Below are 14,089 nucleotides of genomic sequence, written 5' to 3' on the forward strand. Positions count from 1 at the left end.
ATTGTGATCATGAAGCAGAGTCTTTCTGTTAAAAAAGAATAGCTACAGTACACAGAAAAATCCTGTGTGTTCATTTAATTGAGTGTTAAAATGCACCGATAATGGTGCACTTTTACACTTGAAGCAGAGGCGTAGCCACTGTAGAGGCAGGGCAGGCGGTCGCCTGCCCAACTAAGATCTCGCCTCCCCTAAAAACCCAAATAACCCGAAAGGGTGTCATTGCGTGCTTAATGTCCTCAAAGTCACGCATCCAACAAGCTTTGAACTGAGCAGATTGGACCTTCCGTTCCAGAGATAATGGCCAAAACATCTTGAAAACGGCCACTTTCGATAGAGTTTTGGCCAGTGAGTTTTGGCCCGTTTTTCTTTAATAACACGGGCTAGGAAGGTCTGACGACAAACTAGATACCTGAGTAAAGTTCACTTTGAGCTGCATCCAGCACATCCACTGTGTGTAGTGTAGTGTTGTCAGCCAAAAACCTCCCCTAAAACGTACAAACCCTGGGAGACATTCTACACCATCTCATGGGCTCTGGTTTCTTTGCACGACATGAGATGTTGAGCTGGACTCGCTGAAAGAAATGTGGAGATCCAGATGTCCTGTCAAGGGCGTCGTCGTTGGGAGTCCTCAGCCAGCTTTTGATCGAGGAGCAGTCGGGAGTCCCCCGCTAATGAGGTGGACCGCTCGTTGTCTCTGTGCGTGTGTGTTCACATGTCAACGATGTGTGCACGTATGTTTGTCAGTCACGCACATCGGTACCGTATTATCCTATAACCACACACGGTTCGAGTTCCGACTTTGCGGTTTCCGTGGTTACAAGCGCAGCTGGAATCGCAGCGTGAGATAGATATAGCAGAGATAGCAGCATGAGACAAAGAGAGAGAGAGAGGGAGAGAGAGGGAGGGAGATGCGTAGAGAGAGGCGGGGGGGTCCAGTTGCTCGGTAGACGAGAGTCGTGTCGACTTCTTTCATTCACTTCCTCCATCTCTTTCCCTCTGTCTGAACCTCTCTTTCTCCATCGATCACTCTTTTTGCGTCAGTTTTAGCTACCATCAAATTTCACTCTTCCACCCTGTTCTGTTTCTACTGTCTGTTTTCAACTCCCCTCTTATTCTCCATCTCTTTTCTTTCCTTCTCTCTCTCTCTCTTTCCCCCCTCCCTATCTGTCTCCCTCTGTTCTCTCGTTCTTTCTCCCTGTTTGTCCATGTCATAATCGTAATATACAGGTAGCTTGTCTCTCTGGGCCCTCTGCACTGTAAAATCTTTCTTTAAAATCTTCTAGAGTATTTATATAATAACTGCAGCTTTTACTGTGTAGCCTCCCCTCTCATTTACACTCCAGCATTACAGTAGATTTAATGAGGACCTGGATAAGAGAGGACACGGGTAAGACTTCACACACTTTTAATTGCTTTTACAGCAACATTATACTTTTAAAGAGGTCTCTCTCTCTCGCACCCTCTTTGTCTTTTTTCCCATTCTCCATATCCCTCTCTGTATCGTTCTTTCATCACTTTCTCTCTCTCTTTCTTGCTCTCTCTCTCTCTCTCTGTATATCCTTCTGTCCTCTCATCAGACAACCCCCCCAGGGTTGACAACAGAGACATCAAAGTTGAAGAGAGTTGAATGTCTGGTAAATGACTGTGTGGTTGTGTGTGTGTGTGTGTGTGTGTGTGTGCGTGGAAAAACACACACACATTTGTCACATTCATTCACACACACACGCACAGGCCTATAACATATGCGTGTGTGTGTGTGTGTGTGTGTGTGTGTGTGTGTGTGTGTGTGTCTGTGTCTATTCATACTGGTCACTGTGTATGTGGGTGCCCTCATGCCCGGGAGGCTGACATGTGGTAGTTTGATATCAGTAGCAGTCTTTCATCAGTGAGTTGTCTATACTGCTATGTGTTTGAACTGAGGCGTATCAAAGCCCCTGCTCGCCTGCCGCTGCTCCAAGGCTGCACCTGTGGCCCACATCACCTGGAGCTTGGATCCAGTAGCGCCAGTGTCACTCACCTCCATATCGCACAACCTAAAGCCTCAGTTTTTTTTTTCTGTGAGCAGCAGCAATACTTCAAGAGAGATGCCACAAAAAAATGGGCCAAGAGCTCTGTCTTTGAAAATATGTTTTTAGGGTTGCCCAAAATGCATGAATATTCAGAATACTTGTTCAGCAGGTTGCTATTCAAGCATTATTTCAATATTTTTAACCCATTAAGACCTGAGGCGATTCTCAAAAAAGTTTTCTAAATCCAAACAGTTTAAAAAAAAAAATAATAATAAAAAATGTTTTCAAGATTTTTCAAAAATAGCAGATCTACAAGCTCATAGCGCGGCACTCGGTGCCGCGCTATGAGCTTGTATATCTGCTATTTTTCAATAGCCAAATCGTTAAGTGACACAGATGCGTTCTAGGTCTTAATGGGTTAAAATGTAAATCACTGCACAGCTATCAAGTTTACAAGCTGAGCCCATGAGGAGCGTCTCCGCTTTCAATCCTCTCCCATGTTAATCTGCCACCGGCAGCTTGTAGATTTTTCAGCTAGTGCTGTGTGGGAGTGAGGACATGACGGACATGGCGATCTTTATAAATGTTTCAAATCTACAAACTGCAACATAATGTTTGTGTAAGAGATTAGCTGGGGGGACAAATCCTTCACCAATAAGTACAAAACTACCTCACAAAAACAATGTTGGTGTAACTAAATATGTTTTTAGTTTTACATGCATACATTATCAACTATGATGTAACTTTCATGTGTTGGCATTTCCTCGCCAAGACGCCAGTGTAGCTTTGTATTTGGACAATATGATTCACTCTACTTTTGGATGTTGGATGCCTCTGCTAATCTGATCTTATTTATTTATCATCATTTGTTTTGGCTAAGATTGACATCTAAAGTTTGCAGGAGTGGCCCGTTGAACTTGCGGTGAAACTTTGCACGCACATTCGCACTACATTGAACAAATGCCACCCTTTTAACATTGCCCTATTATAGCGCCACCAGGAGGACGATTTTTGCACAAATTCTTTTTTATATTACTCCTAAAAATTTTGTCCAAACATCACGCAAATCAGTACACATTATCTCTATATTCTGTGATAGTGATCAAGACAGATCTGTCCAATTTGTCATATTCCATCCTGATTGGCTAATTCCAAACATTGCTGGCCCTACCTGACCTGGCTCTGAGGAGCACTTTTTCAAGTTATTATTATTTTTAATACTTAAACCCTATAAAACCTCTGTGCTAGGCCTATGTAACTGCAGAAAAAAAGTGAGCACTCGTCACAAACAACAGTCTTTTACAGGGTGGGCGGTTCAAAAATAATTAAAGTAAACCAAAAGATCACCAGCACTCACTTAAGGTCCTTTTAGGAGATTTTATTATCCAGCACAGGCAGCCCATGCCAGATAATAAAATCTCCTAAAAGGACTTTTGTCTATATTAGGCCCCCTCCTTTTTCACTCTACACCAAATCTTTTCACAAAAAATGTGACGTGCTCGTTGTGAGCTTGTAGATCGGCTGGCTACTGGGGTTCAAGTGGTTACGTTTTTGGTAGAGCCCGACCGATGCCAGATTTTTGGTTCCGATACCGAGTCCTAGACCACCGATTAGCGATGTACCCGGACGCCTCAAACTGGGGTCCGGAGACCCCCAGGGGTCCTTGAGGAGTTACATGACTCTGGGAGTGTACAAATTGAACCAAATGGACCCTTACGGGTCCATTTGGTTCCATTTGTACTCTCTCAGAGTTAGGATTTCATAGTATAGATTGGGGTCCCAAAGATAGCAAATGGTATCAAATGGGGGTCCGTGGCCTAATGCTTATTAAACTGGGGGTCCTTGAAATTAAAAAGTTTGAGAACCACTGCCCAACTTCATCATACAAGACTCAAAAGTGTCGCACTATAAGAGGAAAAATAGCAGATCTGCAAGCTCCCAACGCGTTGAGATACGATGCGTTGTGTGCTTGTAGATCGTCTATTTTCACTATCCTATCCTTTTTTTTATTTACAGGAACGGTTTTGGACATACAAGGTTTCCACCACCCGACAGCGACGTTACATGTCTATATATGGTTCTGTATCAGTATATCAGTCAGTTTGAGCAGATTCCATTCCATTCCATTCCACTGCGTATAAATTTCACAGGCCGGGGTAGACAACCTGGCCTGGCGGGGATCTGGCCTGTTGCGCACAGCTGAAAACTTCCCATTTGGATCATTGTTTAAAAAAGTTACAGAACATGGATGTTTTTTGCAAAAGGATTATTATTTCTGGTCTGTCAGACCAGTAAGGTTACAGCTTCTCTCTTATTTGAATTTGTTTCCAGTAATTCACTTTTATCGCTTGCTGGATATTAAGACTCTCATAATTTTGGGATGTCACATTTATTAATGTATGCTACTGTTGATTCAAACTCGGGTCCTCTGGCATAATGATATGTCCACTAACTGGCCGAGCCACCTAGGTCGTGTTGTATTTGAAGTGGAATCCGAAGTTGAATCACGTTCATCTGAAGTCCACTAGACTAGACGATCTCATGTTCCCATGATCTTGTGCAATGGAACTATAATTTCACCTTACGTGGTATGCTGACGTTTACTCTTGTGTTTATGTTTGTGCCCAAGAAACCTTTGACCAGACATGAAAAACTGTAATTCCTTTGCCCTCTCTTTCTCTGACACCGATAACTTTCTGATTACGGTAGGATTAAAGGCCGCCACTCTTACGCTTTTAATCTTTGAAATCCAGAGAGACGGGATCAACTGTATGTTGACTCTGTTGATGTGGGCTGTGAGTGTAATTACGCTGTAATTTTGCCATAGTAGCTCTGTGATTACGCTGTGAGTTTCTGGTTTATTTGTAGCAACATTGTTTGGAGTTCACAATGGGAACGGGCACAGCCCAGGCAGTGACACAGGCGTGCATGGGAACCAGAGTGACTTTAAATGTCCGGGGACCCCTGGGGAATGGCTGGGGGGGGGGGGGGGTGTAGTTGTTGTTGATAAACGCACTCCCACAGTACTGGGGCCAAAGTATTCAACATGCAAGCTCACACACATGCACAAATAGAAAAATGCACTCAAGCTAATTCTTTTTTGCCTACAAGCACGTGTGAACACTCAGACACATACTCCTTCTTAAAGAGGTGGTGCCATGGTTTTGTGCTTTTTCAGTTTTTCATGTGTCTATGAGGTTGACAGTGCTTCATTAGAGAGAGAGAGAGAGAGAGAGAGAGAGAGAGAGAGAGAGAGAGAGAGAGAGAGAGAGAGAGAGAGAGAGAGAGAGAGAGAGAGAGAGAGAGAGAGAGAGAGAGAGAGAGAGAGGAGAGAGAGAGAGAGAGAGAGAGAGAGAGAGGAGAGAGAGAGAGAGAGAGAGAGAGAGAGAGAGAGAGAGAGAGAGAGAGAGAGAGAGAGAGAGAGAGAACCAAGTTGTCAGAGCTTATAGATCAGTTCTCAAACCTTTTCATGTCAAGTACCCCCAAATTAAAAAGTAATAAAAAAATATATAATGTTTTGAAAATAGCTAAATCCGTGTAACCAGTTTAAACCTACGTACTGTATATGCATTGGCTATTTGAAAATAGTACATCTACAAGCTCGCAACGCGTCGCAATGTGACACGCTGTGAGCTTGTAGATCTGCTATTTTCTAATAGCCAATGTATAGGTTTCAACTGGTTACACAGATTTTGATGCTAAACTAATTTGGCTGTGAACCCTCTGGAACCCCCTCAAGGACCCCTGGGGGTCCCCAGACCCCAGTTTGACAACCACTGCTCTAGAGCATTTTATAAACAACTGGGAAGGGCCATGGGCAGTCCTTTGATGAGGAGGGACTAGGACAGGTGGGTGGTCTTGTAGGAGGAGGCGGAGGGACTGGTTCAGGTGGGAGGTGCTAAGTTGAAAACCAGGTATACTTAACAACTGGTGGGCGTGTCCACATAAAAACATAATTTTAACACTTTCAGTACACTTTTTTTTGAAAAAAATCTTCCTAGTATAATCATAATACCTGATGATCATGTTTTTTTTGGGGGGGGGGGGGGGGGAATCACGGCACCCCGTCTTTAAGTTCAGTGATATGGATCGGCTGGGATATCAGAACAGAAGATCTTTTCCATCATCTCTCTGTCATACCTTCTAATCCAGTGGTTCTCAAAGAGGGGGTCGTTTAGGGTGTTCCAGGGGGCCACCAGCAAAATGACAGTTTAACCACTTTAGCCCAATTATATACTTTGTCGATTTAAAAAAATTGCTGATCTACAAGCTCTCAATGCATTGTGTAGATTAACATTTGCTATTCTGTTTTGGGTTGGCATGACAAATAAGAGGGGAGAGAGATGAAAGTGTTCGTCTGGACCTGTCCTGACTGGCTCCGGTGTTTTAGGCTTCAAAGTGACCTCACTTACTGAAAGTGGTTCTGCATGACCCAATGGGTAGAGAATGCCAGGTTTAGTTGTTTGACTCTCATACAGTAGAACCTCCACCTACATGTATGTACAATGTACTGTTGTAGATTGTACAAGTACTGTACAATGTCAGCCAGTGCAGTCACTGTCACGGCACTACACCTATAGTTTTAATGTTTTTACATGGTTTAGTACTTTTCAACTCCTCTCTAAATATATACCGGTAGGTGAAAATATAATTGAAAAAAAAAAAACAGTTACTGTTAAACGTTGCCAAATAATGTGAAGATTGTTTCAGACTGATATTGGAATAAAATGTCGTCAGCTGCTAATTTAACATGACACACAGTTATGTATACCAGTTTGCTTTCTTTGTTTTCATAGACCTGGTTCCTGATTTGTCTCGCAGAATCTTTCATATTCCATCATATTCCAGCTTTTGGAGAGAAATGAGACTGACTCCATAGAGCACTGCAGAGGGGAGGTGTGTGTGTGTCTGTGTCCAGCTGATGCTCGTTGACGATCGATAATGCTATATACATCAAGGCAATTATGTTTCTGCACTCTTTTTCGGTTTCGGACACGGATTTTCCTAAAAAACGCCGCTTATCAAATAAATTAATCGATTGATAAGGTTATCAACTATCAATGAATGAATGAATCGATCATTTGCATCCCTAGTCAGGCTGCATTAGGAGCCTAGGTGCCCGGACTGCTAGGCCAGCCCAGGCCGGTGACAATACTCTTGACCACTGCTACACACCCCTCAAAGATGGATACAAAGCTCTCCACCGCCCACGGCTTGGAAGCTCTGACCACTGCTCCATCCAGCTGCTGCCGGCCTACAAGGTCCGAATCTGTCAGAGGATACAGACTCTATGCTAACTGTTTTAAGTTACGGTATCATTCCCAAAGCATATGGGAATCAAGTGACAGCCTCCCTGATGCTTTGTCTCTGTACAGATAACAGATAGGTGACGATTCACCCTCAGGCTTGTGGGAGGAGAACTGCAAAGGAGGAGAGCGAAGGAGAGAGGGGGAGATCATACACATGTGTTTGAGTCCGTTTGTGACATGTAGACTAAAGAGTTTGTGTCAGAGAAAGATTAAGTATAGACAGCAAGGGAGAGAAAGAAAGAGAGAGAGACGGTGGAGTTTGGTGTCTTAAGTACCCACAGGCTGGCTGAATCAGGGGAATGTGGGCCATTCTACCCGACGCCTTGGGGCTTATATATAGGCTTACACCTCAGGCACTGCTCTCTGGATGCCCTTCTCCTATGAACGCCACACACACACACACACACACACACACACACACACACACACACACACACACACACACACACACACACACACACACACACACACACAGTGCCCTTTCACTCTCTGCTCATAAATCATGCGGCACAAGCATGGACTCAAAAGCCCACTGTATCCATCTTGGTCTGTCTCCAAACTTGGCCTCTCTGTCATGAAGGAAATGATGCCAACGGCCCCTATTTAGAAAGATGGAAAACAGGACATTGTGATTGTGTGATTGTGGCGAAAAGAAAAGATTTTAAAACGTTTTAGTGTTTAACATCTCTGTCTGCTGTTTTGTTTCTGAGATTAATTGTACAGTTAGTTTTTCTTTTGATTTGTAATTATATGAATGCTTCATGCTGTGTGTATTTATTCCTATTGTATATAAAGCATTTTGTGAGTTCTCTGTGAGAAGTGCTATATAAATGAAATTACTTACTTACTTTACTTGCTTACTCTCTCTCTCCCTCTCTCTGTTTCTGTCTCTCGATTTGTCTGTCTGTCTCTTTCCCTCCCAGGCTGTTTTGAGCTGAAGCTGCTGTTGGTGTTGTTTTCCTGTCCTGCCATTGCAAGGTGGGTGTGTTGCTGATGTTATGGTCTGTGAGGACTGAGGATGTAGCTTTAGTACGGTTTTAAAAGTGAGATTTAAGAACATGAAAGACTCACATTCTCTCTCTCTGTCACAATATAATATTTATATTATTTTCATTAATTTGAATTCCGGAAGATTAATTCCAAACACACTGCTGCATGTCGGAGAGGAGAGGAGAGGAGGGGAGTCTCCACATGGAACAATAGCATTACCATAGTCTTAACCTGATGCTATGGCATCAGTGATGATTCAATCGGTCATTATAATTAGCAGCTTGACTTTTCACCAGTCTGTGTGGGAAGCTGATAGTTGGATGCAGACTGAAGTAGAGCAGAGACAGAGACAGGATGGGAGCCAGTTTTTCTCCCAGAGTTTTAGGGCGGATTCAGACTGGGTCAGATTGATTCGAACCATTCCAGAGTACGATTGCCCTCTCCCCGCTGGCCAGCATTCACATTGGCCATGATTCTTCTGCACCCGAGCCCACTTCAATTCAACTGTAATGGTACTTAGTGGCCTCAAGGGGCGCTGTGGACTATGGGCCTTTGGGAGATAGAGAATATCATGTCACAGAAGAAGAGTCACAGTAAGAGTTTAGAGTGAATAATAAAGTTTGACTGTGTTCCTGACGTTGTCTTAAGTTATAATATTAACAGAACAACAATACACAACCAAAGCAGTGTGCGCTGATGGTCTTTGAAACATCGAAACGTAACGTTGTCTGAAATTATCGCTAGACAGTGACATCACTGACGCATACTTGGTATCTTAGCAGTGACGTCACAGACTAATCCTTGGTATCTTTATCCTAGCGGCAGCCCTCGCTACACATGTGTTTTTTGTTTGTTTTTTGTTAGTTTTGTCATGGCTCGCGCTACTCAAACACTAGCAGGATTATTATTTCTTGTCAACATTCAAGTAGAACTATGAGAAAGTACAACCCAGGTAAAATAATGTGTCATTTTAAAGATACATAAATGATATATGATTAGCAGTCCACTTCCTTCTGTTGGTACGGATGGCTTCACATTGCAGCGTTCTGTACCCGAGTGCGTGCGTGCGTGCGTGCGTGCGTGCGTGCGTGCGTGCGTGCGTGCGTGCGTGCGTGCGTGCGTGCGTGCGTGCGTGCGTGCGTGCGTGCGTGCGTGCGTGCGTGCGTGCGTGCGTGCGTGCGTGCGTGCGTGCGTGCGTGCGTGCGTGCGCACTCAACTGAGTGTCTTCTGTGTGTGTTATCTGGATATTACATTTTGGACAAAAGACTACTTCTTGAAATGCACCGAAAACTAGCATAGAACCACTCAAAATACATGTAGGACATTAGATTAAATAAGACTCAATCATGATGGTATTGTGGATTAATTGTAAAATACAGATTATGTGCACTACCACAGAAAACTGATTTTACAGATGGCTTTTATCTAATTTGACAAGTATAAGCTGGGAAGAACAACAGTGCTGTCAGTCTTAAAATACTCAACCACCTACGTTCTTGCATTATGCTGGGAAGTGTTGCCATTTCTGCAGTGTTGCCATTTCTGCTTATTATAAGTGACTTTGGGCTTGTTTTTCTGTCGCTTCACGCTTGTAAATGTTTGTAGTTGCGGGTTTTTTGGGCTTGTTAAAGTGTAGTTGCTTATTTGCGCTTGTTTCCTAATTTTGTTTAAACCAGTGGTAATCAAACATTGACCCCCAAATTAATATGTAATTGTCCAATATCCACGTATCATTTGAAAAACATTGTGTGCCAGGGACCAGATTTGTGTTGTTAAAATGTTTAAAGAATATTTCAAATTTGTCACTTTTTTCCTCAAGTTTGTTTTTGAAAATAGAAGATCTACAACAAGCTCATGCGATGCGACACGTTGTGAGCTTATAAATGGTCTGTTTTCAAATATCCTATGTATATAGGTTTAAAGTGCTCATGTGGCCTATAGTAGCTTCTTTTGGGCTTGTTTTCATGGACCAGGTTGCTTATTTCTCTCGCACAATCTGGCAACACTGCTGGGAACATAGAAGACATGGTCTTCCTGTGTGCATAGGCCATTTAAATTGATGGCTGTTCTAGCTTTTAACAGAGTTTGAACTCATTTTAACCTGTGTTTATCTCGGCAAGGTTTACTGAGCACACATGACCTTTTCCAGCAAAGCTCTTTCATTTGTCCTTTGCATTATTGTGTCAGTCATGCATGTTCCACTTGGTTGGTTTACTAGATCAACTTGTGTCTCTTGAGTGGTCTTTGGCACAGCCTTACTTTAGGTGTGTGTGTGTGTGTGTGTATGTGTTTGCACTTGTGTGTACACGTGTTTGCATTGCTAAAAGAATGACTGACTGTTGTGTACAGTGCATGTGTTGGTAAATGCTTTATAGTTGCATATCGTTGCTGTTTTTCAACCTTTTATATTCTTTCTTAAATAATTGGCCTATTTTACGACAGTGTTGCGCTAAAGTAGCGAAAGTATACTGTATAGATTACCTATTTTCGCCCTTTACATGTTTTTAAATTCTTTGAAAAATAACTCCCGTCGCCCTAAAATGGGGAACTCAGTTATGCCCATATATGGGCATATATGGAGACCGCTCGACCGATCTACTTAAAACTCAGCGTCCAGAGCGGGAAGTCGTTGTACATAACATCCGCAAATGTGGAGTACAATATGACGCCATAGAACTGATAGTTTGGCCTGGACTCCATAGTTGGGCGTGGCTAACCAAGAACTCCATATATTGGCATAAAATGGACACCTCGACATAGTGCCTGACGGGACCCCGCCCCCTAGGGTCATGCGCAAATCGGCGTTGTTGGGAACTTTTGGTTGTGTCTGACGTCAGTGAATGGTATTTTTCTGGCGTCCACCGTCCATTAGAACACCCTTTTTCCATCTCCATTACAGCTTTTGAACATTCACAGTTTCCGCCCGACAGCGGCGATATGCATATGGTACATATATGTACGTGTTTGCATGCACGCAGCCAAGTGTGTGTGTAGGTGGTGAGCCAAAGGTGTGAGACATGGAGACTTGGCACAGACGAGACTGGATGACTGTGTGTCTGCCTGGAGCCTAGTAACACTGCCTGGAAAATGTGGAATCATTACGTTCACTGCCTGCTCAGGTTATATGGAAACAAACACACACACACACACACACACACACACACACACACACACACACACACACACACACACACACACACACACACACACACACACACACACACACACACACACACACATTTTATAGTGCTAGAAGATGCCTTTTACATGGAAGCACACTTACTGTACATGTACATGTACAGTACTGTACATACACACACACACACACACACACAACCAAATTATGGTCGTTTCAGCCTGCTCATGTTATAAGGAAGCATACAGTGTATATATATCACACTGTATACGTATACACTTGCATGCACTTCAGATTTGAGAAACGAGCAAATGACACATCCCAGCAGCATACTGCATACCATCATACCAAACACATGAGTGCCTGGAGACAGACAAGGATTTGGCTTGAGTCAGGCTGGAAAGCTGCGTGCGTGCGTGTGTGCGTGCGTATTACTATACTTGTAAGGGCCTCGCAAGTATAATACAAGTTGCGAAATAGACAAAATGTTCCTGGTTCTAACAAGAGACATGGTGGTGTTATAGTTAAAAATGAATTTAGTTTAATTTAGTTAGACCTGCTGCAATTAGGGAAAGATTCAGGTTAGGATTAAACTTTTAGAGGTTCGTTTTGGGATTAGGTTTGGATTTATGCTAGATTGAGCTTCCGCGCCGATGTCACACACCAAAAATAGTAGATCTAGATGGGCTATTTACGCCTTTAGGGTTAGAAATGGCAACAACAACAAAAATCGCCGTCCTAAAATAATAATGTCCTCACAAGTATAGTATTACAAACGTGTCTGTGCATGTGTGTGTCTGTGCGATTGTGTGCAAGCTCCAAGCAAAACTCCAGATAAGGCAGGGCCAACGAGGCTTTAGTGTTCCCTCCTCTGACTTGCCTTCCAGTCCACAGCCAGCTCCACCATCTACTATACTGACACACAGTCACAAGATGACGACATCCAGAAGATATTACCTCTGATTTTATATAAAGCCACTGAGTCAGTGAGACTCAACTCATCTAACTCTTCTGTTCTGAAGTAGTTCATATCATGCATGTATGCCTTTGTAGGAAAGTGAGACTCAAAACTGCATTCTCAGGAAAACGGTCACACACACATCTTATATCTCACTTGATAAGACATTACAGATAAGATCGGCATAGTAAACGTTTGTATATGCCAAAGGAGAGTGAACATTTTAATGAATGGAATATATACAGTAAAGTGTTTGAATTTGTGGGGTTATGGTTAACTGACTGTTCTAGCTGTTGTATTATTTGCCTTTACCAAATAAGTTATTATATAGGCATTACTGATGATTATTTATGAAAATAATATGATCAAATCTTGTATGAAAGCGCCAATAGCCATCCCCACAAAATTGTCAAAATATCAATATTGAGGCATTTGGTCAAAATATTATTATATTTGATTTTGCTGATATCGCCCAACTCTACTCAATCGACACAAAAATCTTTTGAGTATTGCTGACTATTCACAAGTAACAAAACACAGTGTTACTACTATACAGAACCCTACAGTCAATGATATCTACAGTACCTATCCTCCTAGCTATGACGAAGCGAAGCCTGCCGAGGTTTCTAACTAGGCTACTACCTTTAACCACACAGTTGACCACTACACTCAGCAGCTGTCCATATTTCATATGGCTTACAGGTTAGGAGGACCGACCCTGTGTCATCATTTGTCAGCATTAGGGTATGATACTCTAGCTTTGGTAGCCGGATTGTTCGTTTAACTCTGAAAGTGTAAAAACTGACCTGTGAGGGTCCATTTTTACACTTAACGGAGTTAAATGAACACTCCATATTTTTAACATGCAGCCACAGTAACAAGCAGAATCTGTCATGGAACTTTCCCCCCTCACTCTGAAAGTCATTGTGTGTGTGTGTGTGTGTGTGTGTGTGTGTGCGTGTGCGTGTGTGTTCTCGCACATGCGTGCCGTGCATGTGTGTTTGTGTGAGTCATGTATAACGGGTTTTCTTTGCCACGCTTGCCAGCTACCAGAGCTCTTGTTATGCTCCTCTGCCCCCAGGTGACAGCTGTGTGTGTGTGTGTGTGTGTGTGTGTGTGTGTGTGTGTGTGTGTGTGTGTGTGTGTGTGTGTGTGTGTGTGTGTGTGTGTGTGTGTGTGTGTGTGTGTGTGTGTGTGTGTGTGTGTGTGTGTGTGTGTGTGTGTGTGTGTGTGTGTGTGTGTGTGTGTGTGTGTGTGTGTGTGTGTGTGTGTGTGTGGCTCCAGGGTATATGGTCCTTCCATGCAGGATAATCTGACATGAGATCATGTCCTTTTATTCTTTGCAGGCTTGGGTCGCATCCCGTCAAGCTACACTTTTGTATCCGTGCGCTGTGTGTGTGTACCTGTGCCTTGTGACGTGCTTCTGAGTAGGGCTGCACCTATCGATTGTCTTATTAGCGATCATTCTATCAATTACTATTTTCATTAATTGAGAAACTATAAAAAAGATACAGCATATAAATGAATCCAAAACAATTGTAGTAGTGTTTTTTTTTTTAAATAATCAACTAAATCGATTAGTCCGATTAACCACTTAAGCCACGTTTTACACTTCATTGTACAACAGTTGCGGCGCAAAAATAGAGAAAATAGCTGTTTTCTACGATAATCTGCTATTATCGCTACA

At 42.8% G+C, this 14,089-nt stretch overlaps 1 protein-coding gene across 2 annotated transcripts in view; it reads left to right on the forward strand.

The window, feature by feature from the left end:
- The window catches only part of ppp2r3a (protein phosphatase 2, regulatory subunit B'', alpha), a 97,180-nt gene that overhangs the window by 13,382 nt on the left and 69,709 nt on the right, over positions 1-14,089 (forward strand). For both annotated transcript variants that reach the window (XM_080415073.1, XM_080415074.1), the window contains exon 2: positions 8,242-8,296. The gene's annotated coding sequence lies outside the window, so the exon portion shown is untranslated. The remainder of the gene's footprint in view (positions 1-8,241; positions 8,297-14,089) is intronic.

This window comes from Gymnoscopelus braueri (assembly GCF_963280865.1).
Source record: "Gymnoscopelus braueri genome assembly, chromosome: 19".
NCBI classification, from domain to species: domain Eukaryota; kingdom Metazoa; phylum Chordata; class Actinopteri; order Myctophiformes; family Myctophidae; genus Gymnoscopelus; species Gymnoscopelus braueri.